A 13,011-nucleotide genomic window follows, 5' to 3' on the forward strand; every position below is an offset into this window, starting at 1 on the left:
GAAATAGTGTTCAAAAGCAGTCTGGGAACCACGAATCCTAGTGATAGAACCCTGGATTCTATCTTTAGAGGCTTCGAAGAACCAAAGCTTTTTGTTTGAATACCTGCTATGACTAAACCTAGTGGACTAGTCTACAATTTCTTGTGTAGACTCTTGCGCTCTTGTTCACAAGGAGTAAAGTGTGCAAGAAGGTGAAGCCCCGCGTTTTCTGGAGGCGCTGGAATGCAGTACAGGGGAAGGAGAGAGACGGGTCAGTTGTCTCCTCTTTTCTTTACATTGGCCCAAATATTAAAAATATTTGAATGAGAGGTTGCAGAGAACAATACCTGCAACCAGCAGAGGAACCTGCGGCGACGAATTTCCAAGAGAAACCACCACCGCTGGGGGCGTAAATGGCTTTATGCCAAGAGATGACCCCAGGAAGAGCAAGAGGCCGCCGCCAGGGAGCACCGCCACTTCCTCGCGAGGAGCCCACCCGCGGTGCGCGCACGCGAGGCCTCCCACCGCGCCTGCGCCCAGGATGGACGCTGGCTCGCTTTTCCCCGACGCCTCGCCGTCCCGGCCCGGGTGAAAAACTGCGTGACACGCAGCGAGCGTAGCGGCCATCTTCGTCTTCGGGGCACGTCAGCTGAACCCGTTCGGGCTGAAGAGGAGCGTTGCGCAAGCGCGCCCGAGACGGTCACAGGTAACTCCCATTTGACGGGCGAGGCGTCGTCGTCGTCGCCGTCGCCGTCGCCGGAAGTTTGGCGTTTCTGCGCCGCTGGGAAGGCGGCGGTCGCGGCAGAAGCAGCTGAGTGTCTCCTAGTACCCGGATGTGAGGCAGTCTGCCGGCTCGCGGTGGACCCTCGGCTAGAGTGAGCAGGGTACGCGGGCGTCCCGACCGTTCCTGCCGCCTGCTGTCGTGCCGCTTGCGTTCTCTCCTCCCTTTGCCAGCCCTCTGGAGAGCCTGACGGTTCTCCCCCTTCCTGTTTCACCTTTCTATTGCCTCGCACGCCTCTTCCTACTCTGGTCCGGGATCCTGGCGCCCTGAAAGAGAGTGGGCGGCTTCGAGACGCCGTTGCCTGAGGTAAGCAGACAACCCGCGCTTCTCGGCTACCCAGTCGCCACATCACCTGCTGCTGCTTGTTGGGCGGTCAGCGGTAATAAGGGGCCGTGACCGAGGACCAGGTCAGGCGGCTGGGGCTCTCTAGGCAGCCACGAGGGCACCTGAGCCCCGAAGTGGTGTGCAGCCACTGCGACTACTGTGGCGGCGTCGGCGCTGGCCCGCAGGTAGCCCCGGGCCTTGTTCTCGCCTCCCTCGCGGCATTTCCTCCAAGCCATCTCGGAGCTTCGGTTCCTACGGCTGGCTGCCCTGCCCTCGCCGCCACCCGCTGACCCGGCCTGAAACCCTGAGGCCTCTGCAGTCTGCCGGACGGGATGAGGGGGTCTTGGTTTCACGGTCTTTAGTCTGGAAGGCGAACAGTGGCCCGGGTCCAAGGTCATGGAGTAATTCAGGTTGGACTTGACAGTCTGGGCACAGGTAGAGCTGTTCCGGAATAGAAATAGATGCAATGAGGGCCATAGTGGAGTTTATAGAGATAATTGAGAGCAGAAAGGAATCGGGTCCTCGATTTATCACTATTCATAAGATAATTTGTCGGCGGGGGTTTGTTTTACTTCGGCGGAGTGGGATAGCAACTTCAAAAATTAGAACTCTCCCACCCCAGAATCTCAACCTCCTTGTCCCTCACCTTTCACCTCCCAACCCCTTCGCCTTCACCTCTAAACGTTGAGTTCAGAAAACCCAGCACATACAGTATTATCCAGGAGACAGGGGCGCAGCGGAGGAGGAGGAAGAGAGTTATATCGTTGAGATTTGATAAGTGATTGTTTTGTGTAGCTGTTAGTTGAAATGGGATTCTTTCGGCAGGAAGTAATTGCAGCACACAGTATTTAACTAGTATTCTCAAATGATATTTCAATAAATGGTTTTTGCAGAAACCAATAAAAGAATGCTACTTAGTGGAAGAGTAGGACGTGGGTGGGTTTTGTTTTCCCCACCTAAACATTTTTTTAAAAATTGGGTATAACGTATTTCAGTTTAAAATATTCTGGTTGCAGTGAACTTTGTTGTATTTACCCTTTCTTCTGATCAGGTTCTTAGTTTTTGCTTCACACAGGGCACCAACACCAGTGGAACTTTTTTAATTTGAAAACTTGAAAATTCTCACCATGGAATTAGATATAAAAGTGCTTAAAAAATGCTTAATTTGGAAGCTGCAAATTCAGGCTTTAGAGCATGTGAAGAAATAAAAAAGCTAACACTTTCCTTTTAGGCAGAATGCAGTATTTACACCTTAAGTCAGACTGTGTGACTTTGGAAGTACCCTTCTTAGAACAAAACTTGCCCTGGCTTATGAGCTTCTGCCCACCTTAATCATTCCTGGGTGAGGAAAATATACTGTCATTTCTCATTGGTCAGTATTATAATTCTGTAGTAAACAGTAATTTTTTTTAACATCACCCCATACAAGGTTTTGTGCTCGGCATTTAAATTAATAAATTATACTTCCAGAAGAACTGATAAAGGACCCTAATTAATGAATACCATTAACCCTCTTTGTTGGATGGCCCTTTTTAACTTGGTAATTGATTACAGCATAAAGTTGATTGTATTTATTCTAATAATGAAGGTGACTAGTATCGCATAATTAAAAATAATGGATTTTTAAAGTAAATTTTTTCGTGACTTTTATTAGCAGATTTGTGTTCCACAGAGTTCTTTGAATAATCTCTACTAAAGGTGATCAGTTTAGATGGTGGTTATAAACCAACTCCAATAAAATTATTACCGTAGGTAATTCATTGAAGGACTATGTTAACCCTTTGAAGCCCAGACTTTTGTTTTTCTGTGCATCAATTTTTCTTGACACAGTGAAATTTCTTTGGCTCTATTTCTGCATAAGTTCTGTATTATAGCTATATGATATTACTATAGTTATTTTTGGCAAATATATCCTTCTGTTAGCCCAATCATTCTGTTTTCTTTTTTGAGGAGATTATATCTTATGCTTAATTGGATTACAGTACATTTGAAGAAAGCAAGATTTATGTTCTCTGTTCTTGTCAGCTTACTTCATAAACATTTATGGCTGCATCCTGAGTGTAAATAAAAATGGAATATTAAATATAACTTTAGTAGTTTTCAAATTTTTTGCTGAGGATCCCTTTACACTCTGAAAAATTTTGTAGGACTCCAAACAGTTTTCGTTTATATGGGTTATATCTTCTGTCCAAGTACTAACCAGGCCCGACACTGCTTAGCTTCCAAGATCAGACGAGATTGGGCATGTTCAGGGTCGTATGGCCATAGACTATATAGGTTATATCTATTGGCAGTTGTATTTGAAATTAATTTAAAATATTCATTAATTCATTCAAGAATAACTAATAATTACAGGTTAATATAAATAACATTTTTTATGAAAAACAACTATTTTGCAAAACAAGTTTAGTCAAAGAATGGCAACTGTTTTACATTTTTATAAATCTCTTTAATGTTTGGCTTGATAGAAGACAGCTGAATTGTCCCATCAGGTTCTGCATTTAGTCTATTGTTACATGTTGTTCTGGTTGAAGTATGTGAAGAAAGTCCAGTTTCTCACTGATATGTTGGGAGGAGTGCTATAACTTTTTCAGGTAATTGAGATATATTCTTGATTTCACAACAAAACTCAACAAGTACTAGTTTCTTAAAAGTTAGTTGCAATGTGGAATTTGAAACTATATACTTCTTACAATATTGCATTCAAATCATTGGTGTGTTTTGCACTTATATTGATCTTTTATCCATGAATGATATTGATCTAATGAACCCCTTCAGAGAGTCTCTGGAATCCTCGGGGTCCCTATCCACACTTAGAAAACTACTGCTTTAATGTAAATTATTGAATAGTTTAGAATTAATGTGGTTATTGACGCTGAAAAGGATAATAACGATACAGAATTGGAGTTGTCAAGTAGTTAAGTAAAACTGGGAGTAACTAAGGTAAATATATGTTCTCATCAAAAATGTTACTGTATCAGTAATATTAATTATTATAGCTAATAATAAGGGTGTATGCTGTGCCAGGAGCTGTTTTAAGGACTTTGTATTAGGAAATGTTTCTATTGTGTCATCTTTAGTGATGGTTAAGTAAAAGGCAAATATAACTTAACATAATTATAATTTAATAACATAAATATAATTCTTTTTCCTACAAATAGTACAGTCTTCCTGACATATATCATTCTTTGTAACACAGATATAGTTCAGTTTTCCCTAACATCAGCAACAAGACAAGGATATCTGTTCTGGCCTCTTTTATTCAACATTGCACTGGAGATTCTAGCCAAGACAATTAGGCAAGAAAAAGAAGTAAAGGCATCCATATTGGAAAGGAATAAAAAACTTTCTATTTGCAGATGACATGATTTTGTATATAGAAATTCCTAAGGACTTTACAAAAAACATTAGAGTTAATAAATGAATTCAACAAGGTTATAGGATACAAGGTTAGCATACAAAAATCAGTTGTATTTCTGTATGCTAGTGCCGAACCATCCAAAAAGGAAATCAAGAAAAGAATTCTTTTTTATAATGGAATCGAAAAGAATAGAATACAGCAAGTCCTTGGTAACGTCGTTGATGGGGTGCCGTAGAACTTAATTCTTGTTTATATCAATTAGTCTGTGCCTGTGGGAGAATTCATTTCATTATAAGTTGTTTTGCTTACCATTACAGATGACAACATTAAGTAAGAACTTTTCTTAGAAATAAATTTAACAAAAAAAAGTGCAAGGCTTGTACACTGAAAATTACAAAACAATGCTTAAAAAAATTAAAGATGACCTAAATAAATGAAAAGATATTCATGTTCAAAGATTGAGAGACTTACTAAGGTTACAATATTCTATGACTTGATGTACAGATTCAGTGTAATCCCTGTCAATATCCTAGCTGACTTTTTTGCAGAAATTGACAAGCTGATCCTAAAATTGATATACAGAATAGCCAAAACAATTGCAAAAAAGAATAACAGAATTGAGGGACTCACACTTCCTCATTAAACTACAAAAGGAGCCAATAATATACAGTGGGGAAAGGATAGTCTCTTCAATAAATGGTGTTGTGAAAACTGGAACCTTGCCTTATGTCGTACAAATTAACTCAGAATGGATTAAAGACTTGAACATTGAAACCATAAAACTCCTAGAAGAAAATGCAAGTGGTAAGCTCCTTGACATCAGTTTTGGTGATGAGTTTTTGAATCTGACACCAAAAGCAAAAGCAACAAAAGCAAAAAAAGCAAAAATAAACAAATGAGACTAAATCTGACTGAACAGCTTCTATATAGCAAAGAGAACCATCAACAAGGTGAAAAGGGAACCTACTGAATGGGAGAAAATATTTGTAAGTAATATATCTGATAAAGGGTTACTATCTAAAACATAAAGAACTCACACAACCGGATAGCAAAAAAAAAAAAAAAATCTGATTAAAATATGGGCAGAAGATCTGAATAGACATTTTTCCAAAGAAGACATACGGATGGCCAACAGGTACATGACAAGATGTTCAAGATCACTAATCATCAAGGAAATGGAAATCAAAACCACAATGAGATGATCTAATACCTGTTAGAATGGCTATTATCAAAAAGAGAAGAAATAAGTGTTGGCAAGCAAGAAAAGAGAACCCTTGTGCACTGTTGGTGGGAGTGTAACTTGGTGCAGTATGGAGGTTTTTCAGAAGATTGTATGATCCAGCAATTCCACTTCTGGATATTTATACAAAGAAATCTAAAAGTGTTAACTCAATGATATATATACCTCCATGTTCATTGCAGTTCATTGCAGCATTGTTTACAGTAGCCAAGATACGGAAACAACTTAAGTATCTATTGTTGGATGACTGGATAAAGAAGATGATGTACATACATACAATGGGATATTCAGCCATAAAAAAGAAGCCTCAATAGGAATGCACCTGGAGGACATTATGGTAGGTGAAACAAGTTAGAGGAAGACAAATACTGTATCAGTTGAGATCCTGGACACAATTTCTGTGTGTGTGTGTGTGTGTTGGGCTTCTCACAACACGAGGCAGTTCTTAGACACCTGCATGGTGTCCTGCAGTTTAACTGAATCCTGACACTATCTACCTAGAGAGAGTATCATAGCTCACAGGTTGAGGATTCTGCCTTAACCCCCACCTTTTCACATAATTCAGATGCCAGTCACAACCTCAGGTTATTATCTGGGTTTCTCATTGACCAGCTACAGACTAGAGGTTCCAATGACCCCTCCGACTCAATGGCAGTTGCAAAGCCCAGGTTGTTTACTTCTATCCAATTGGTTATAAATCAGAGGTTCCCACAACCTTCTTGGGTTCAATTAATTTGCTAGAGCAGCAGCTAATAGAAAACTGATGGAGAAGATGCACAGGACAAGGTTTGAGATTAGAGCATGGAGCTTTTACGCTCTCTCTGAGCACCTTACTTTCCCCAAATCTCCATGTTCACCAACTCAGAAGCTCTCTGAACCCTGTCCTTTGGGTTTTATGGAGGCTTCATTACATATTCATAATAGCTTAAATCATAGCTGCTGGTGATTAATTTAACCTTTAGCCCCTTCCTCTGCAGAGGTCAGAGTGGGACTGAAAGTTCCAACAGTAATCACAGGGCTCTATTGGCAACCAGTCCTCGACCTTAGGTGCTTTCCCGAAGTCACCTAATTATAACAAAATACACCTTTATCATCTCAACACTTAGAAACTTACAAGATGGACCAAAGATCTAAACTATAAAAAAAAATCAGAAGACAACATAGATACATACTTTCATGGTCTTGGATTAGGTAATAGTTTCTTAGATATGACATCTAAATCACAAGCAACCGAAGAAAAGATAGATTAATTAAATTTATGGAAATTAAAATCATCTGTGTATCCAAGGACTCGAAAAGACAACTGACAGATTGGAGAAAGTATTTGTAAATCATACATCTGATGAGAGTTTAATATCCAGGTAAACTGTTACAACTCAATAATAAAATGACCTAATTTTAAAAATGAGGAAAAGATTCGAACAGACATTTCTCCAGAGAAGAAATACAGATACCCAGTAAGCATGAAAAGATACTCAATGTAGTCAATAGAAAAATGCAAATTAAAGCTATAATGACATACCACTTTACACGCAAAAGTATGACTTAAAATGTAAAAAGATAATAAATGCTGACAAGAAAAAATTGGAATCCTCATACATAGCTAGTAGGAATTTGATACAGCTAGTTTGGAAAAGTTCCTCAAAAGTTAAACATAGTTACCATAAGGCCCAGCAATTATATTCCTAGATATATACTCAAGAGACTTGAAAACATGTTCACACAAAAACTCAGGATTGTTCATATAGTATCATTATTCATGTTAGACAAAATGTAGAAACATTCCATCAGCTGATGAATAGATAAACAAAATGTGGTATATTCTACAGTGAAATAGTATTCAGCCATAAAAAACAATGTATTTCTAATACATGCTATATTATTTGAACCTTGAAAACATTATGCTAAGTGAAAGCCAATCACAAAAGGTCATACATTTTGTGATTCCATTTGTATGAAACATCCAGAATAGTCAAGTCCGTAGAGATAGAAAGTGGATTTGTAGTTGCCAGTGGCTGGAGGGAGTAGGGGAATAGGAAGTGACTGCTAATGGGTATGGGGTTTCTTTTTGGGATGATGAAAATATTCTGCAGTTAGATAGTGAGAATTGTTGAACAACTCTGAATATACTAACCACTTTATAGAGGTGATTGTAGTATAGGAATTACATCACAATTACAAATTAAAAAAAAAATCACTTTAAATTTAAAATATATTGGGTGACATACAGTGTAAATGTTTTAATAATTAAAATTCGAGTACATTTTATTATAAAGCACTGTGAGAAATTGGATGTACTCTTAAATTCTTGGGTACTTTCTAACATGTATCATATATTTTTCTGTAATAAAACAAATGTTATTGTGAGTTTTCTGAAGTCATTTTATGTAAAGTTTTATTGTTTTTTGCTCTCAATATTGATTTTGTTAGGATTATATTAATAAGCTAGCTATGAGTTGTGGGGGGGAGTTCTTGTCAATTTGGTAATGGCTACAGCCATACTACCCTGAACGTGCCCAATCTCGTCTGATCTCGGAAGCTAAGCAGGTTTGGGCCTGGTTAGTACTTGGATGGGAGACTACCTAGGAAGACCAGGTGCTGTAGGTGTAAAAAATAAAAAAATAAAGGACGTGGTTCCATAGCGTAGTGGTTAGCGCGTCTGCTTTACATGCAGAAGGTCCTGGATTCGTGTCCCAGTGGAGCCATGGTCCATGGTCTTTGGCCATGCCACTCTGAACAAGCCTGATGTCTGATCTTGGAAGCTAAGCAGAATTGGGCCTGGTTAGTACTTGGATGGGAGACCACCTAGGAAGACCAGGTGCTGTAGGCATAAATAATAATAAGTAATTTTTAAAAAAAATTTGTTAATGGGTTAGATAATGCATTTTGATCCTTGATTACAGGGTTTTATTTAATAGAAAGGGGGTATATAATGCTACATCAGTGATGATTTAGCATGGAGGGCAAACTAAAGTGAAGTGATCCTTAGCATACCTGAACAGGTGATTGATAATTACTGTAGATTTGTGTATCAATTTACCTCTTTTCTAAGGTAGGTACCAACTGCCAAATATATTAAAATATTTAGAAATTGGGAGGAAAAAAATTAACACAATTCGTCATTTTAAAAATTAGAATTCTTAGTGCTAGAGTGATAAATGAATTTTGTTTTTTTCAAGTTATTGTACCTCTGAGGCTTAATCTTTGGTAAATTTCTAACTTCCCAGAAAATAAAAATTAACTTGCAAAATTAACTGCGATGGCTGTATGAGAAGCTGCCCTAGAACATAATGGCTTAAAACCGCAATTAATTAATTTTTACATATCAATAGAGCAGTTGTGGGTTAGGTGATTTAGGTCAGGCTTGGCTGGCATCTGTGAGTGTGGATGGACTTTACTTCTCACTGTGTAATTCTGCTTTGTTTGTTGTGGGCCTAGGGTGAAAGGACTGTGTCTAGTGAGTGGTAAAATCCTTCTTAGAGTGATGGCAGAGGTACAAGAGGGCAAGTCAAACTGCACAGAGATATTCCAAAACTTTGTTTGCACCATTTCTGCTGATATCCCATTGGCCAAAACAAGTCAGATGGCCAAGGCTTTTGGGGATAGGCAAATACACTCTGCCCACCATGAGGCCAAAATAAGGCATGTGACCAAGAACAGCATCGGTTAGGAAGAAAAATATACTTCTGTGGTGGTGGGGTTTAGGATAGGATGTAGTGATTATTTTTGAAGAAAGCCCAAATCTATTATACAGTGTAAAAATGAATTGGTCCCCATATTGCAGTTTTGTGATGTTTTGCACATAATGGTGAAAAATTGTCATTAGGTTATTGTTTACTTAGTCTTGCTTAGTCTAAGTTGTTTTAATATATCAGTTAATAGACAATATTATTTTTGTATTCTCATGTTTTTTAATAGATTGTTTTGCCTTAGCTTTACCTTAGCTAAATATATATATTTTTTTAAGCTTAATTCCCAAACACACAGGAAGTTGTTAGAAGCATCATTCATTAGAAGCATCAGCAGTCAACTTAAAGAAAAAAGTGATATGTGATTTCCATTTCAGTGAGGTAAGTGGCTTATACTTTTATAATTTAGTATCTTCCAAGATGATTAGTCAGTGTGCCAACTATACTTTATATTTTCAGAGAGAAATTTAACTTGCATTTTAATTATTTGTTAAGGTTGTTTGTCTACATAATAAAACAGTTAAGTGGGTATATAGTTAAGTGAGTATATACCCACTATGTAGTGCATATATAGTGTCACATTTCTGACACTTGGTCCCATAGTTCTTTTATATTTATATTTGTTATTATTACATTAGCTATCTATGGTGTCTTTCCTATTAATATATTGTGGTGATTAACTTTTGCTATTTTTTGCCAGTGTTTTTTCCCGAGTTTTATCTCTCAAATTTGGCTTCTGAATTTTATGACAAGGCCTGAAAGCCTTTCCCTTTCTGAAAATAAATATTAAAATTCTCCCACATTTTAATGTTTTACTTTTTAAAGATTAAAATTTTCCTGGATGTTACCTCACTTTTAAACCAGAATTAGCCAGATAGTTACCTAGTTATCTTAACACCAATAATTGAATAATCTTTTCTTCATTAATTTGAAATTAATGAAATTAATACCACCTTTATATATACTAAATTTTCCTCATGCATTTGGGCCTGTTTTGGAATCTCTTCTTTTCCATTAATCTCCTGTCTATTGCTATTTTGGAACTAAATTGTTAATTATTACAACTAAATGTATTTTTAATATCAGCAAGCACAAATCTACAGCCCATTACTTTTTTTTAATGTATTGAAACTGGTATGTGATATTTTCTTCTATTATGTATTTCAGCTGATTTTTGTTTATTTAAAACTTTTGAGTTTTAATGTTTATTTTTTACCTATTCACCATACCAAATTTACGTACTAGTAATTTTTATGATTGTCCTGGATTTTTATTTTCCTGCAAATAATAATTTTCTAACTTACAAATTTTTGCATATTCTTTCTCTTGCTTAATTGTATAGCCTCTGCAACACTTAAAAAAATACTCACTGAATTTAATGAGAGACTTCTTGCGTTACTCTTTATAACATGATAATTGCTTTCTTGGTCTGTATACTCCAAAAGTTGATGATACCAAGAAAGATGTTTGAAAATATCATCAGTATTTGAGTTGCCTACTTATTCTTTCTATTGGTATGAGTAGAGATTCAGGAGTGGCTATATAGGTATATTTGTGTTATCAATCACAATTATTTTTAAAAATTCTTTTTGTCGAATTTATTCAAATGAATTTTAGTAAAGGCACATACATCACCCTTTTTTCCTTCTAAACTTCCTGCCCTTTTCTCCTTTTCCTCTGATTCATTTTAATATTCATTTTGTGGTACACTTTCTCTAGCAGCTCCTAGAATATGTGTGGGAGGTAAGTTTTTTGAAACCCTACATGTCTGAAAGTATCCTTATTCTAGATTCACACTTAATTGTTGGCATTGAATTCTACTGTGGAGGATTTTTCTATTATCTCTCTTCTGTTGCTGTTGAGAAGTCTGATGTAAATACAATTCTTAATCTGTATATAGTTGAGATCCTACTCTCATGATATACTTTTTCAAATCTTTTCTTCATCCATCTTGCTAAACCCTCTTGGGTCTTTTAATCTGGAAACTCATGTCTTTCTGTTGGAGGGAAACTTTTCCCATTCTTGATTTTTTTCAGTGCTTTTTCTTTGTTTTCTAAAACCCCAGTTACTAGATTATTGGACATTCATTGATGATCCTTTAATGTTCTTATCTTTTGTTTCCTACTTGCTATCTCAGTCTTTTTGTTCTGCTTTATAGATCTCCTTACCTTTATCTTGTAACTGACTTTTTCATTGCTTTTATATTATTTTTCATTTTAAAGACATTCTTTTTGTACTAAGAATGTTTTTGTATATTTTTATGGATGAATCAGCTTATTTTTAGTTTTTGTCTCTGTATAGTTTGTTTTCTTCAAGCTACTTGTTTCCTGTTTTGTTTTGTTTTTTTCATTTTAAGGTTTTCCTCATGTATGTGTTGATTCTTGTTTATCTGCTCATGGTTACAACTGAGACTTTACAAACTGATTGTATGCTGTCTGTGCTAGAATGGTGGATGGGCTGGTAGTCTTCAGACTGTAGGGTTTATCTGTGTGTGTGCACACACTGACTAATAGGTGCTAGCAGTCTTTTTTAGGTCTTTAAGCTTGTCAGATTAATTAGAAAATCTTTCAATTTTCTTCATAGAAGAAGTAGGCTTGGCTGCTGTTCTCTGGGAGTCTCTTGAGTAGGCAGAGAGGGCTTTGGGTAGAGGGAGTGGGTATCACCAATCCATATGTGTACTCATACTTATTACCTCTTCTGACAGTATGATACTTCCCTCAGCTGTGACTATTGAGCCCCTAGATGAAAGACCTTTTGTTTTATTCCTTCCAGAGAGTTATACCCCCATTCTTCAGGGAGTGATGTAGGGCAGTCTTCTGGGTACTAGTAATTGGAAAGGCAATCTGGGAGTCTTTCAGTTTTTTTGAGTCTCATTTTTGTCCCCATCTCCTGTGGAGCCTCGTGCTGCCAATTCCTGAGTCCTCGGGCATTCTGTGGTTTAAGAAGAGCTACTTCTCAGTTTTCCCCATTTCCAGTTTAGAATTTAGAATTTCTTGAGTCTGGAGGTTAGTTATTTGTTCTTTATTTTTAAATGTATTATTTTCTCTTTTGTTCCTTATCCTTCATGTTCACAGTTTTGTCTTGCTTTAATCTATTTTTTAGTAGACTTTACATGAGAATAGAGGTTAATGTGTATATTTAAATTTGCCCTTTTAACTGAGATTTTTTCTATGTATGTAGTTATTTATGTAGCACTTTTTTTTCTCAAAATAGAATTTTACTTTACCATTTTAACTTCTTATATGCATATATGGTGAATAGTTTTTGTATTTTAAAACCTTTTTTTTTTTAACAACAGAATGGATGCATGTTATTCAGTTGGATATCATGTATCATTGTTTACTTCAGGTTAGGAATACTGAAATTGTGCTATGCATAAAGTGAGTTCCGAAGGGTAATGATAGGACGGTAAAATTCTGGAGTGTTATATTTGATGAGAGGTTAATGAATGATTACATCTTTCCTTTGTACCTTTTAAACATTTAAAAATACTTTTTCTTTTAGGTCCATTGTAATATGTTAAGAAGATATTATAAGGAATGATTTTGTCAAATTTTCATGAGTTATGGTGGCTGAAAGATCAATTCTGTCTTGTGAGAAAGGAACTGTAAGTAACTTCAAGTAACAAACTGATTTT

General features: G+C 36.8%; 1 protein-coding gene and 2 pseudogenes across 4 annotated transcripts in view; all 3 read left to right on the forward strand.

Moving 5' to 3' along the window:
• The first annotated feature begins 455 nt into the window (after window positions 1–455).
• ESCO1 (establishment of sister chromatid cohesion N-acetyltransferase 1) overlaps window positions 456–13,011 on the forward strand; it is an 82,420-nt gene continuing 69,864 nt past the window's right edge. Inside the window, exons 1-3 of one of the 4 annotated variants that reach the window (XR_001517672.2) lie at window positions 456–1,066; window positions 9,653–9,755; window positions 12,879–12,981. The gene's annotated coding sequence lies outside the window, so the exon portion shown is untranslated. The remainder of the gene's footprint in view (window positions 1,067–9,652; window positions 9,756–12,878; window positions 12,982–13,011) is intronic. The other 3 variants (XM_006920037.3, XM_025038619.1, XM_015595781.2) reach the window with 3 other exon arrangements.
• LOC112469278 lies at window positions 8,174–8,292 on the forward strand (annotated as a pseudogene).
• Window positions 8,400–8,515, forward strand: LOC112469420 (annotated as a pseudogene).

The sequence above is a fragment of the Pteropus alecto genome, unplaced genomic scaffold (assembly GCF_000325575.1).
Source record: "Pteropus alecto unplaced genomic scaffold, ASM32557v1 scaffold146, whole genome shotgun sequence".
NCBI classification, from domain to species: Eukaryota; Metazoa; Chordata; class Mammalia; order Chiroptera; family Pteropodidae; genus Pteropus; species Pteropus alecto.